Source organism: Lepidochelys kempii, chromosome 22, assembly GCF_965140285.1.
Source record: "Lepidochelys kempii isolate rLepKem1 chromosome 22, rLepKem1.hap1, whole genome shotgun sequence".
NCBI classification, from domain to species: Eukaryota; Metazoa; Chordata; order Testudines; family Cheloniidae; genus Lepidochelys; species Lepidochelys kempii.
The window spans coordinates 9,929,958-9,943,168 of NC_136401.1; the positions used below are offsets into that span (position 1 = coordinate 9,929,958).

Genomic DNA, 13,211 nt, shown 5'->3' on the forward strand with positions numbered 1-13,211 from the left:
GGCAGGTGCCTCATTATCACTAACTAAATTCTGGAAAAGGTGGTTCCCCTACGGTATGCTGTCTGAACTCCAAGAGGGAGACAGCACAAATCGCTATCGAAAACCTCAGTTTGCTTGAGTAGCTTAAGTCTCAAATATACAGAGAGCATTCAGCCTAGAACATTTAAACATGGCTCTTGGTTTCGACATGGAAATTAGCCAATGTGCCCTCCACTGAGAATTGGCCCACCACAAAGCACAAGAACAAAATGCATAAAGAAAAACATCAGAGCCTGACTTGAAAGAACAGAAGCCTAGCGAGGCTGAAACACCGCAGAATATCTTGCAAGCCCATCCAAGCAAATCAAATAATTTTCAGCGTGTTTTATTTGATAAGACATTTGACCTAATTTAGGTTTCACTCCAGTATGATTATAATTAATAGTAATTTGTACAGATTTCAATTTAATACATGAATTAACTCATCCAGAATGGAAAGCTGGGCGATTTCTTGAGGTTTTTTTTTTCCATTTAACTAAGAATCTTTTTTTATTATTGTTATTGATGTTTTTAAGTTGAAATACTAAAAACAAACAAACGAACAAAAAAAAAAAAACTACAAAAGCTCCCCTCCTCTCTCTGAGTTCCAAATCATGGATCACAGCTTTAAAGAGACTTTCATGCTGGGGCAAATCTTAAAAACAAAAATAAGGTTTTTCAGCTTTGAGACATCTGTATTTCCCTTAATGGAAATATTTGTGTTTTAATAATTGTTTTCTTTGACACAACCTCGCTTTTCCCTTAGATTAATGCTGCAGCAAAGTGATAATTCAGAATTTATTTTGCTTTTTAATTTGTAAAAAACTCTTCAGATGACGGCATTATATTAAAAATGCAAAATTATACAGTCAATGCATCAATAATTAAAAGAAAAAATATTGTATTTTCTTCAGTTACTATACATTAACACCAGCAACCGTCTAGCAGATTACACAATGAACCAGGAGTCAGACTTGAGCTGTACTCCTGGCTCTGCCACTGATTCACCTATGCGAACTCGGGCAAGTCACTTAGGCCTGGGTGCACAAACGGTGTTAAGGACAGTGATGCTCAGTTCGCACCTAAGCTCCTGTATAAAGAATGGGGAGAGACAGGTACCTTAGACCGTGAACCACAAAAGCCAGCATGCTAGACAGGGAGCTATCTAAACTAGCCAATACATTGGGAGATGCCAACAACTGGGGGGTGTGCTAAGCCCCACCTGTCTCTCAAAGACAGCAAAGTACAGGCTGCAGGGAGGTTATGCACCAATGCCATTTTAGCCAAAAAACTTGGCGAGAGGGGGTCCCTCATAACTTTTAGCCCATTGAACAGGGTACTCATCTGGGATGTGGGACACCCCCAATTGAAGTCCCTCCTCCACCTGAGCAGGAGAAAGAATTTGAACTGGGATCTGCCAACAATCAGATAAGTACATGAACCACTGGGCTAGGGAATATTCCAGTGCTTGCATTCCCTCAATCTCTCTTGTCGAAGCTGCTGCCCTGTGGATAAATAATTGAGCGATTGGGGTAGGGGGACTGGATCTGCTTCAGAAGTCACATAACTAACGTCAGACTTTTGCCATGTGTGTCCCATGAATAATACTGTGAAGTCTGGATGCGACTGGAGCAAAAACGACTTTAACGGATAGCAAGTCTGAAAAGGTTTAGTTCACAGACTGGCGAGGCAAAAATAAATAGAAGACCCCTGCCCCACCTCTCACCCATCTTCCTCCCACTCCCTCTTCCCAGAGCGGCTCCTGTTGAAGCTAACTGAAGTACGCTAGGGCTCTGTCAACAGCCCACCATCTGGCCCAGCTTCTTCTCTGCTCCCAAGCCACTCAGCTCAGCCACAGTGCATGTGGGGGCCTGGCTTCTTGACGCCAACATGGAGCATCCATCTCCCTGCTCCATCATCATCCTAAGCATACATATTGCCTTCTGATGGGTGGGGACCCAGCGAGGGGGAAAACAGCAAGAAAAAAATACCATGAGAACAAAAAGATACAGAAAATAACAAAAGAGGAAAAATGGAACCGAACAAAACAGGAACTACAGGGAATTAACCATCAGATATCTTTCCAAAATATATACTCTAGGTTAAACCAGATGTTACGGTCTCGGTTATGCAGGTGAGACGGGAAGTCCGGGATTCCCATCCGACAAACCACTGCAACTGAGACTCCAACAAAAAAAGGGTTGGAACTTACTTCTCTAAAAGATGCCATTCCACAGAGACCCGGGGGAGGATGGAGGGATGGGGAGGAGGGGGTATAATCCAGGAACAGTTCACAAGGCGCATTGTGTGCATGTGAAACGTAACGTTCAATGGGATTGAAACAGTCAGGGTGAGGAGGGCTACTTTGTAACTGGCCTGTTCCACTCTGGTGGTGCTCAACGTTCAATCCTTTCTATTAGATATTGCAGTGTCAGAACAGTTTTTAGAAGTTTGAAAACCAAGCATAAACATTATGGGCCTACTCAGTGATAAAAGTCAGATCTCTCTGTCTCCCGGAAGAAGCCACTGTGTTGTTCCAAAATGAAATATCAATTGTTTACCCAACAGTGGAAGAAATGGTAGCAAAAGTCAGGTTTTCGTCACCTTTTTCTAATATACATTCTGATCTGCAATTTTTGTTGTTGTTCTGGTGGGGACTAGTTTAAATTCTGTCTGATTTACAACCTGAGATTATAAATCCTAAAGGTTAATCTTCCCCCTACTGGAAAGTGGGATTTGTGTTTCTACTAATCCCCCTCACCTCTTCCCACCCCAAAACCAGAAGGCTAGTTTTAAAATTTTGTTAGAAATGTAGATTGCCACTTGATAAGAACCACTGGTAAGACGGAGGACAGTTTTGGCAAACTAGTAGCTTCTCCTTTAAAATAAAAGCACAGAATAAAGATAAAAGAAAAGGAGAACTTGTGGCACCTTAGAGACTAACACATTTATTTGAGCATAAGCTTTTGTGAGCTACAGCTCACTTCATCGGATACATCGGATGCTGTAGCTCACAAAAGCTCATGCTCAAATAAACTGGTTAGTCTCTAAGGTGCCACAAGTACTCCTTTTCTTTTTGCAGATACAGACTAACACAGCTGCTACTCTAAAACCTGTCAGAATAAAGATAGTAATGATTAAAAAGCTGCAATTACATTGAATCCTACAGTGTCATGCACAGTTTTGACTTTCAGACTACTGAATAGGATACTGTGGTTTTTACTGAAGTGTAGCTACCCACTTCTTATCTGGATTAAGGAAAACCAAAACAATTTTATCTTGCTAGCCCTTTATACATTCGCAACTCTTAAAAATAAAAACAACCAAATTGCCCCCTCATTGAAACCAGATCTTCTTCATCAGTGTATTTTTCTATATTATGTACTTCTGCATGTCATACAGATGCAGAGATAATTCAGATTTTAGACAGCAGCCATGTGAAAAACAGAAGAAGTATCACTAACGTTTAAACATGAAGTAGATCACCAGAAAGGCTCCCTTCTTAGACACCACAGAAAAATGATATGTTCTTATAAACTGAACCAGATCTGTGGTTTTCAACTGCTCTCATTTTTTTTATTTTGCCTAAGACACACTAACCATGTCGCTGAGTTTGCGGCTAAATGATACAAAACAAATTCACCTTCATAAACATCCTTTTAAAGTAAGGTACACAGTTCCTCTTAAAAGTAACAATGACAGTATATTCGCAGAATCATTCCTGCTCTTTAACTCCTCCATGTAAAAGCTTAAAACTGAAATCTATTTTATTCATCAAACATATTCACCAGACCCTCAAGTATAAGCACACACTGGTTTGTTATTAAAGAATGTTCTGAATGCTGGGCTATCTTTTTGAGGAATCAAAATACTGAAGCATTTGGCTTTACAGGAAGGAATAAAAAACAGATGGACTTTGCAATCTAATACAAACTGTTTGGGCTTACTAAATCTGGGCTAGATACCGCAAATGCTACTGAGCACAGTGCCTCCTACCATGACTGGTCCCATTGAAGTAACAGCATCACCTTTAATCATCATCAAGATTTCAGCCATTTTAGCTTAAAACATGCAATTCAAAACATACTATGCAATTCAAAAAGAAAAGGTTCTGAAAATTTCCCACCTTGTGAACATAAGCAAGATTTTAAAACATGAAATGCACCTACATGGAAAATTTACAATGACATGTATGTTTTGAATTGCTAGGATTCACTCACTTTAACTAAACTTTGTATTACAATTTTACCTAGGAGTTTAAAGAGAGACATCTTTTTAGTTTAAGAATGTAAAGGTTTGAGGAGATCTTTCTCCAAACTAAGATTATATTTTATTATTATTTTTATATTATATAAAAATAAACCATGCATGTAACGTCTCATACATTGTTCATGCTACACTAATTGTTTCTGTCTGAGATATGGGGGCTGCTGGCTGTGGGATAGGCTGCTTTTCCCTGACTTCTTTCCCTTCTCTTCCCTGCCCCCCCCGCCCCCCCCCGCAACAGACCCTAAAGTATCATTACCAAATATGGAGCAGGAGCGCTATAATGAATGTTAAATAATCTCTGAAAGGCATTCCACAGTGAAAACCTGGCCCCACTGAAGTCACTGGAACCAGGATTTTAGCCCAGTTCCTAGAAATTGAGCAGCTTTTTCAAAGCTTCACAGTAAAGAAGATTCCTTGTGCCATTTCCACTTGGCCCGAAGATTTCACTCAAAACGATGACAAAAACCCACATGAAAACCTTGGGTATAGAAGGTTAAAATAAAATGTTGCCCCATATTTAGTACTTTGTTAAATTTGCCCAGTATCAAACAGAGCAATTGTTGGTATTTATGTAACAGCCTACAGTCACCCAGGGTTCCTCATAATTTAGTGTAACAATTCAGGAAATGCTTTTAGCAATTTACATGCTAGCCAAGTGGCAGTTAATCTTGGGATCAGATTTCGAGGCACAGTAGAGTAACCCCACCAATTCTCACCCCCACTGGTTCCTGGCTCAAACCCAGCTAAAGGAAACCTCATTGTATTTACCCATGAATATGTTCACTTTAGCAATATTTAGGACGATCACAATAAATTTCCAAGAACCATTACTGAAAAATTAAAAACAATCAGAGGCTAACACCCACTTAAAAAGCCTTTTACTGTTAGTAATCCATACGTTCATCTCTGCCAAGCTGTCTTGGGTGTTCCAATACCTGACTCAGAACCTGCTGTTGCTCCTGAATAAAGGGCTCCAAACTCACGTATACATTCCACCTCCACTTCTTCAGGATATCCTTTACAATATGCTTTGGGAGGACAAAGGATAATCGGATGCACTCTACTAACCTGTTACAGAGTTCAGGAAAGTGGGAGGGGGAAACAAAACAGTGTCCTTCCTTGCTGATTTGTTTTTTTCACCATAATTCACCTGCATAAGTTGTGACTTGAAAATATGTTCTCTTTTTACATGGAGACATATGCAGCAGCACCAATCCAAGTCCAGTGCTTCCCAGCCCTTGTACTCCCATTTACTCTCACATTTGACTACAAGGAAAAAGCTTCCACAGTTCAGCAAAAGTAAAAAGCTAGAGAGGAGGAAAATTAGGATTGATTACTTAGCAAATTACTTATCTCCCTGCAACTTAATTTTCCTATCTGTAAAATAGGGATAATCATATCTATCGATCCACCTTTTAAGGGCTTGGAGAGTTATGTATGAAACACTTTTAAAGTGCTAAGTACTATTAACATTAAGCAGTCTTAGCCATCAGGAGCCCATTGCACCAGTTCCACAAAGGCTACACTGTCTTGTTTGCTTGTGACTTCAATTCAGGTTGTTTGTATTAATTGTAAAAGCCCTGCATCCTCTGTGTCTCAAGAGACAGCCTGTCTCCCCCTATAAGCCATCATAACAGGCCCAAAGGGGAAGCATGGTCCTGTAGTTCGCATGCTAGCCTGGGACTTTGGAGAACTTCGTTCAATTCCCTCGTCCACCAGATTTCCTCTGTGACCTTAAACGCTCACTGTGTGCTTCTGCTCCTCATCTGTACAACATGGATAACAACAGTTCTCTATTGCACGGGGGTGTTGTGAGGATAAGCATATTAAAAATTGTGAGATTCTCTGTTACCTTAGAGAGATGTAGCCAGAGTGACTCTGCTGATCGCTGTCTGGGTTTGAAAGGCTGGGGACTGGAGGCACCTCGTCCTCACTTCTGGAATTTTCTACCCCAATGTTCCGCAGGATGCAGTGTTCATCTTTCTACCCAATTGAGAAGTTCACCCCTCTGCAGAGGGCCAACAAAAGGAATGGGCATCACTCAAGTCCTTCAGTACGTACCAGATGGAGCTGAAGGTGAGAATATAAGATTCAGGCTAATAAAAAAGCCCAACAATGTTCAACTTAATCACCACAGCCTAAACCCAGAAAGCAGGGCTTTCACATTCAGGGAAAGATGCATTCTCTTCAAGCTGTGAACAGCTGAATCAAGAGAACTCCGAGTCCAGCAGCCTAGGCACAAAACAACTTCCCAGAAATTCTCTGCATACAAGTTCTTTCCAGAACATCTGTTATGTTCTCTCAGACAGTTATCAAGGGACAAGACGATTCAACGTATGCCTCATGATACTGTCCTTCAGCCTAACTGTGAAATCTACCAAGTGTTCTCATCAGCCCATCTCTGTTCCCTACCCTATAATGTTTTATGCAGTTAAACTGGTTTGCTTACTTTTTGCAAGACATGTTAATCAGATATATCTAAGGTTTGCAGGAAAGAAGCAAAATCACCCCAATTGTATCTTTTGTTTACTATATCTTTACACTGTCAGAGTAAAAATGATTATTAGTTTTGCTCTCATCTGCAGTGTTTAAAGCGCAGTATTAACAAGCCCAAGTAGAAAAATGCACAAACATTCACTGTGTGGCCTCTTCTCTCTGAGTCAAAATAGCATTCAGCTCAGGCATTATCCCTTAGAGATGTCCCCTCTGGCAAGTACAAAATCCATTTCATGTGTAGGCGTGTTAAATATTCTCACACCCCCTCCAGGACACAAGTAAAATCCACTAGATCAACTCTGTACTTCTATTATGGTGCCCGAGTTAATAACTAACCCACAGCAATCCGTGTCTAGAATACGTCTTCCATAGGAGCTGACTACTGCAGCTATGATGGACAGGATTTTCAAAAGGGTGGTAGATACACAGTGGCAAACTTTCTCAAAGTGCAGTCAAAATTCCTAAACAGATCAATTCCCTCTCCCAAACTGGAGCAGGCAGTTAAAATCCACCATTCACAAAATACAACCACCAAAAAAAGCTAATGAGCTGCCCATATGAATCATGGAAATTTTATCCATTTACCTCCCACTAATAAATACCAAAAAACCTCCCAAACGTACAGAACCCCCACACTGAAATGTTTGCTTAGAAATATATGAATAAGTTGCCCTTCCCTGGCTCCCTCAATCCAAGGACCTGGAAGCATTTTGCAATACCAAAGTGAAGCTGGAATATGTTATTGTCCCCATTTCTTACAGATAGGGAAACTAAGGCAGAAAGCTCAAAGACAGGAGCTCCAAGACTGTGGACAATGCCAGGTGCTTCAGAGGGAATGAACTGAATGATCGTCAAGGGATCCATCCTCTGTCATCTACTCCCAGCTTCTGGAAATCAGAGGCTAGGGACACCCAGAGCATGAGGTTGCATCACTGACCATCTTGGCTAATACCCATTGATAGGCACGTCCTCCATGAATTTACCTAATTCTTTTTTTGAACCCAATTATATTTTTGGCTTTCACAACATCCCCGGGAACGAGTTCCACAGGTGACTGTGCACTGTGTGAAGAAGTACTTCCTTTTGTTTTAAACCTGCTGCCTATTAATCTCATGGGGTGACCCCTGGTTCTTGTGTTGTGTGAAGGAGTAAACAATACATCCTTATTCACTTTTATACACACCAGTCACGATTTTATAAACCTCTATCGTATCCCCTCTTAGTCATCTCTTTTCCAAGCAGAAAAGTTCCAGTCTTTTTAATCTCTCCTCCTACAGAAGTTGTTCCATACCCTTAATAATTTTTGTTGCCCTTCTCTGTTCTTTTTCCAATCCTAATATATCTTTTTTGAGATAAAGTAACCAGAACTGCACACAATATTCAAGGTGTGGGGTATCATGGATTTATATAATGGACTTATGATATTTTCTGTCTTCCTATCTATCCCGTTCCTAATGGCTCCTAACATTCTGTTAGCTTTTTTGACAGCCGCTACACAAGGACAAAAGGCCCTCTCCTCACTCTAGCACACCTGTGCTGGGTCAAGCATTGTTTGGCCCTATGCAATTCTGCCAAGGTCACATATTGATTCTGTGGCAGAACCAGGACTAGAATTCAAACCTCCTGATTCCCAGTTCTGCATATTAACCACAAGATTTTCCCTTCCCTGCCATTGACGGAAAGGAGGACTTCAGTACTAAAGCAGCACAATCGGTTTAAATGACTTTGCTTTGATCTGCATTTAGGTTCTCAGAAAACACACTGGAGAAAGTTCTCTTTTAAAAGGTAAAAGCAGGAAAGATATTTTACTCTGAACAGCGTTGTCACCCTTGGAGTGCAGTCTGGGAGCTGTGGGAACCGTGGCACCCCTCTAAGACACACAGTTGAGTTGGGGACACAGCCAGCCTCTCCCAGGCCCTGTTATCACCCAAAACAACAGCAGGGCTACCTGAGTGCAAACAGCAGATACCAGCCAGTTTCCCAGCTACAGGCACACACTCCCCTCTGGAATATAAACCCAAAATTATACAGTCTTGCACTGCACAGATATCTGTACAGTGTAAGCTCATTAATATGTCCAACCCTCCCTCAATGTGGAGAGGAATAGGCACATTTGTGGTAACCAAGCTGAGATTTTTCCCCAGACACTTCACTTAAAGGCATATTGGTTTAGGTCAAAATATAAAACAAGTTTATTAACAATAAAAAGATAGATTTTAACTGATTATAAGTGACAGCAAACAGATGAAAGCAGATTACCTAGTAAATAAACAAAACCGCAAACTAAACCTAAAATACTAGAAAGAATGAATTAGGGCTGTCGATTAATCACAGTTAACTCATGCAATTAACTCAAAAAATTAATCGCAATTTAAAAAATTAATAGCGATTAATCGCAGTTTTAATCACACTGTTAAATAACAGAATACCAATTGAAATTTATTAACTATTTTTGGATGTTCTCCTATATTTTCAAATATATTGATTTCAATTACAACACAGAATACAAAGTGTACAGTGCTTACTTTATATTATTTTTATTACTAATATTTTCACTATAAAAATGATCAAACAAAAGAAATAGTATTTTTCAATTCACCCCATAAAAATACTGTAATGCACTCTCTTCATCATGAAAGTTGACCTTACAAATGTAGAATTCTGTACAAAAAATAACTGCATTCAAAAATAAAAAACAGTGTAAAACTTCAGAGGCTAAAAGTCCACTCAGTCCTAGTTCTTGTTCAGCCAGTCACTCAGACAACTTTGTTTACATTTGCAGGAGATAATGCTGCCCACTTCTTGTTTACAATGTCACCTGAAAATGAGCACAGACGTTCGCATGGCACTGTTGTAGCTGGCACTGCAAGATATTTACGTGCCAGATGTGCTAAAGATTCATATTTCCCTTCATCTTCAACCACCATTCCAGAGGACATGCGTCCATGCTGATGACAGGCTCTGCTCAATAATGATTCAAAGCAGTGCAGACCAACACATGTTCACTTTCATCATCTGAGTCAGATGCCACCAGCAGAAGGTTGATTTTCTTTTTTGATGGTTCGGGTTCTGTAGTTTTGACACTGGAGTCTTGCTCTTTTAAGACTTCTGAAAGCATGCTCCACACCTCGTCCCTCTCAGATTTTGGAAGGCACTTCAGATTCTTAAACCTTGGGTTGAGTGCTGTAGCTATCTTTAGAAATCTCACATAGGTACCTTCTTAAAACGAACAACATGTGCTGGGTCATCATCTGAGACAGCTATAACATGAAATATATTGCAGAATGTGGGTAAAACAGAGCAGGAGACATATTATTTTCCCCCAAGGAGTTCAGTCAAAATTTAATTAATGCATTACTTTTTTTTAAAGAGAGTCATCAGCATGGAAGCATGTCCTCTGGAATGGTAACCAAAGCATGAAGAGGCATACAAACGTTTAGCATATCTGTCACATAAATACCTTGCAATGCCGGCTACAAAAGTGCCAAGCAAACGCCTGTTCTCAGTTTCAGGCGACATTATAAATAAGAAGCAGGCAGCATTATCTCCCAAAAACGTAAACAAACTTGTTTGTCTTAGCGATTGGCTAAATAAGAAGTAGGACTGAGTGGACTTGTAGGCTCTATAGTTTTACATTGTTATGTTTTTGAGTGCTGTTCTGTAACAAACAAACAAAAATCTACATTTGTAAGTTGCACTTTCACAATAAAGAGATTGCATTATGGTACTTAAATGAGGTGAATTGAAAAATACTTTTTTTGTTTATTATAAATATTTTTACTGAAAAAATGATTAAAATAATAATATAAAGTGAGCACTGTACACTTTGTATTCTGTGTTGTGACTGAAATCAATATAGTTGAAAATGTAGAAAAACATACAAAAAGAGTTAATAAATTTCAATGGGTATTCCATTGTGTAACAGTGCGATTAAAACTGATTAATCGCAATTCATTTTTTTTAATCGCAATTCATTTTTTTTTAATCGCTTGACAGCCCTAATATGAATTAGCAATTTCTCTTCCTGACTGATGATACAAGCAGGCCTGCAGATTCTCAAGGCACAAGCGGCACCCGCTTTGCAGCTTGGGCTCCCCATCCCTGTTCCAAATCCTTTTCCTTAGGCGCTTCTCTTAGGTGTTGAGTTGTGGGGTAATGAAAAACAACAGATGATGTCACTCCCTGCCTTCTATAGCTTTAGCATATGGCGGAACCCTTTGTTCCAAAAACAGTTCCCAGCCCAGTTTGTGGAAAAAATACAGGTTTCAGAGAAACAGCCGTGTTAGTCTGTATTCGCAAAAAGAAAAGGAGGACTTGTGGCACCTTAGAGACTAACACATTTATTTGAGCATAAGCTTTCGTGAGCTACAGCTCACTTCATCGGATGACGTGAGCTGTAGCTCACGAAAGCTTATGCTCAAATAAATTGGTTAGTCTCTAAGGTGCCACAAGTACTCCTTTTCTTTTTGGAAAAATACAGGTACCCAAAATGGAGTCTAGAGACATGTGGTCTGGTCAGATGCCCTCACAGAGTCGTAGCAGACATTACTTATAGGTTGGCCAAAACATCCACAGGAAGGCTAAGCTATTCCACAGCCCACTGTCTTCGTTGATGAGCCATTAGCACTGTTTGGCTTCTTCACTGTTGTACCTGAAAGGCTGGCTGTGGGTGTTTTGCAGAGTAAGCCCATTTGAAATACAGATCCATAGTCAATATTCATAACTTGAGATACAAAAAAGATACATGCATACAAATAAGAATCATATTCAGTCAATCATAACTTTTCCAATGATGCTTTACATAGCCCATCTTGTACAAAATGCATCATAATCATATCATAATCATATCAATAATATTACTATCACGAATATGGGGGGTAGTGTCATAAAGATCCTCATGCCCTCTTGTGTGAATACAAAGCCCCATTAAAGTCAGCAGGGAGTGGTTCTCATTGCAGACCCTGATCTTGCCATGAGATTCTGATGCAAGGATCTGTGCAACCACGCTAAGCCCCGCTGAATTCCCCAATGTGGAGCGCCTAGCTAGAGCACGGCTCTATATAGGTCAGAGGGGACACTATATGAGTGACATACGAAATTCTTCTCCTTTGCATTAACTACCTCCATAAAGACAGGTTTCAGAGTAACAGCCGTGTTAGTCTGTATTCGCAAAAAGAAAAGGAGTACTTGTGGCACCTTAGAGACTAACCAATTTATTTGAGCATGAGCTTTCGTGAGCTACAGCTCACTTCATCGGATGCATACCGTGGAAACTGCAGAAGACATTATATACACAGAGACCATGAAACAATACCTCCTCCCACCCCACTCTCCTGCTGGTAATAGCTTATCTACAGTGATCATCAAGTTGGGCCATTTCCAGCACAAATCCAGGTTTTCTCACCCTCCGCCCCCCCACCCCCCACACACACACACAAACTCACTCTCCTGCTGGTAATAGCCCATCCAAAGTGACCACTCTCTTTAAAATGTGTATGATAATGAAGGTGGGCCATTTCCAGCACAAATCTAGGTTTTCTCACCCCCCCACCCCCCTCCAAAAACCACACACACAAACTCACTCTCCTGCTGGTAATAGCTTATCCAAAGTGACCACTCTCCTCACAATGTGTATGAAAATCAAGGTGGGCCATTTCCAGCACAAATACAGGTTCTCTCAACCCCCACCCCCCCCTTTTTTTTTTTCAAAAAAAACACACACAAACTCACTCTCCTGCTTGATTGAAAATCCCACCTTGATTTTCATACACATTGTGAGGAGAGTGGTCACTTTGGATAAGCTATTACCAGCAGGAGAGTGAGTTTGTGTGTGTGGTTTTTGGACGGGGGTGGGGGATGAGAAAACCTGGATTTGTGCTGGAAATGGCCCACCTTCATTATCATACACATTTTAAAGAGAGTTTTCAGAGGAACAGCCGTGTTAGTCTGTATTCGCAAAAAGAAAAGGAGTACTTGTGGCACCTTAGAGACTAACCAATTTATTTGAGCATGAGCTTTCGTGAGCTACAGCTCACTTCATCAGATGTTTACCGTGGAAACTGCAGCAGACTTTATATACACACAGAAATCATGAAACAATACCTCCTCCCACCCCACTGTCCTGCTGGTAATAGCTTATCTAAAGTGATCAACAGGTGGGCCATTTCCAGCACAAATCCAGGTTTTCTCACCCTCCACCCCCCCACACAAATTCACTCTCCTGCTGGTCCTAGCCCATCCAAAGTGACAACTCTTTACATAATCAAGTCGGGCTATTTCCTGCATAGATCAAGGTTTTCTCACATCCCCCCACCCCCATACACACACAAACTCACTCTCCTGCTGGTAATAGCTCATCTAAACTGACCATTCTCCAGGTTTAAATCCAAGTTAAACCAGAACATCTGGGGGGGGGGGTTAGGAAAAAA

The 13,211-nt window shown here is 40.5% G+C and overlaps 1 protein-coding gene across 3 annotated transcripts in view; it reads right to left on the reverse strand.

The window, feature by feature from the left end:
• ARHGAP32 (Rho GTPase activating protein 32) overlaps positions 1-13,211 on the reverse strand; it is a 416,149-nt gene that overhangs the window by 319,948 nt on the left and 82,990 nt on the right. For 2 of the 3 annotated variants that reach the window (XM_078849914.1, XM_078849913.1), the window contains exon 2: positions 6,140-6,357. The exons of the other annotated variant lie outside the window; for it this stretch is intronic. The gene's annotated coding sequence lies outside the window, so the exon portion shown is untranslated. The remainder of the gene's footprint in view (positions 1-6,139; positions 6,358-13,211) is intronic. 3 annotated transcript variants of the gene reach the window in all.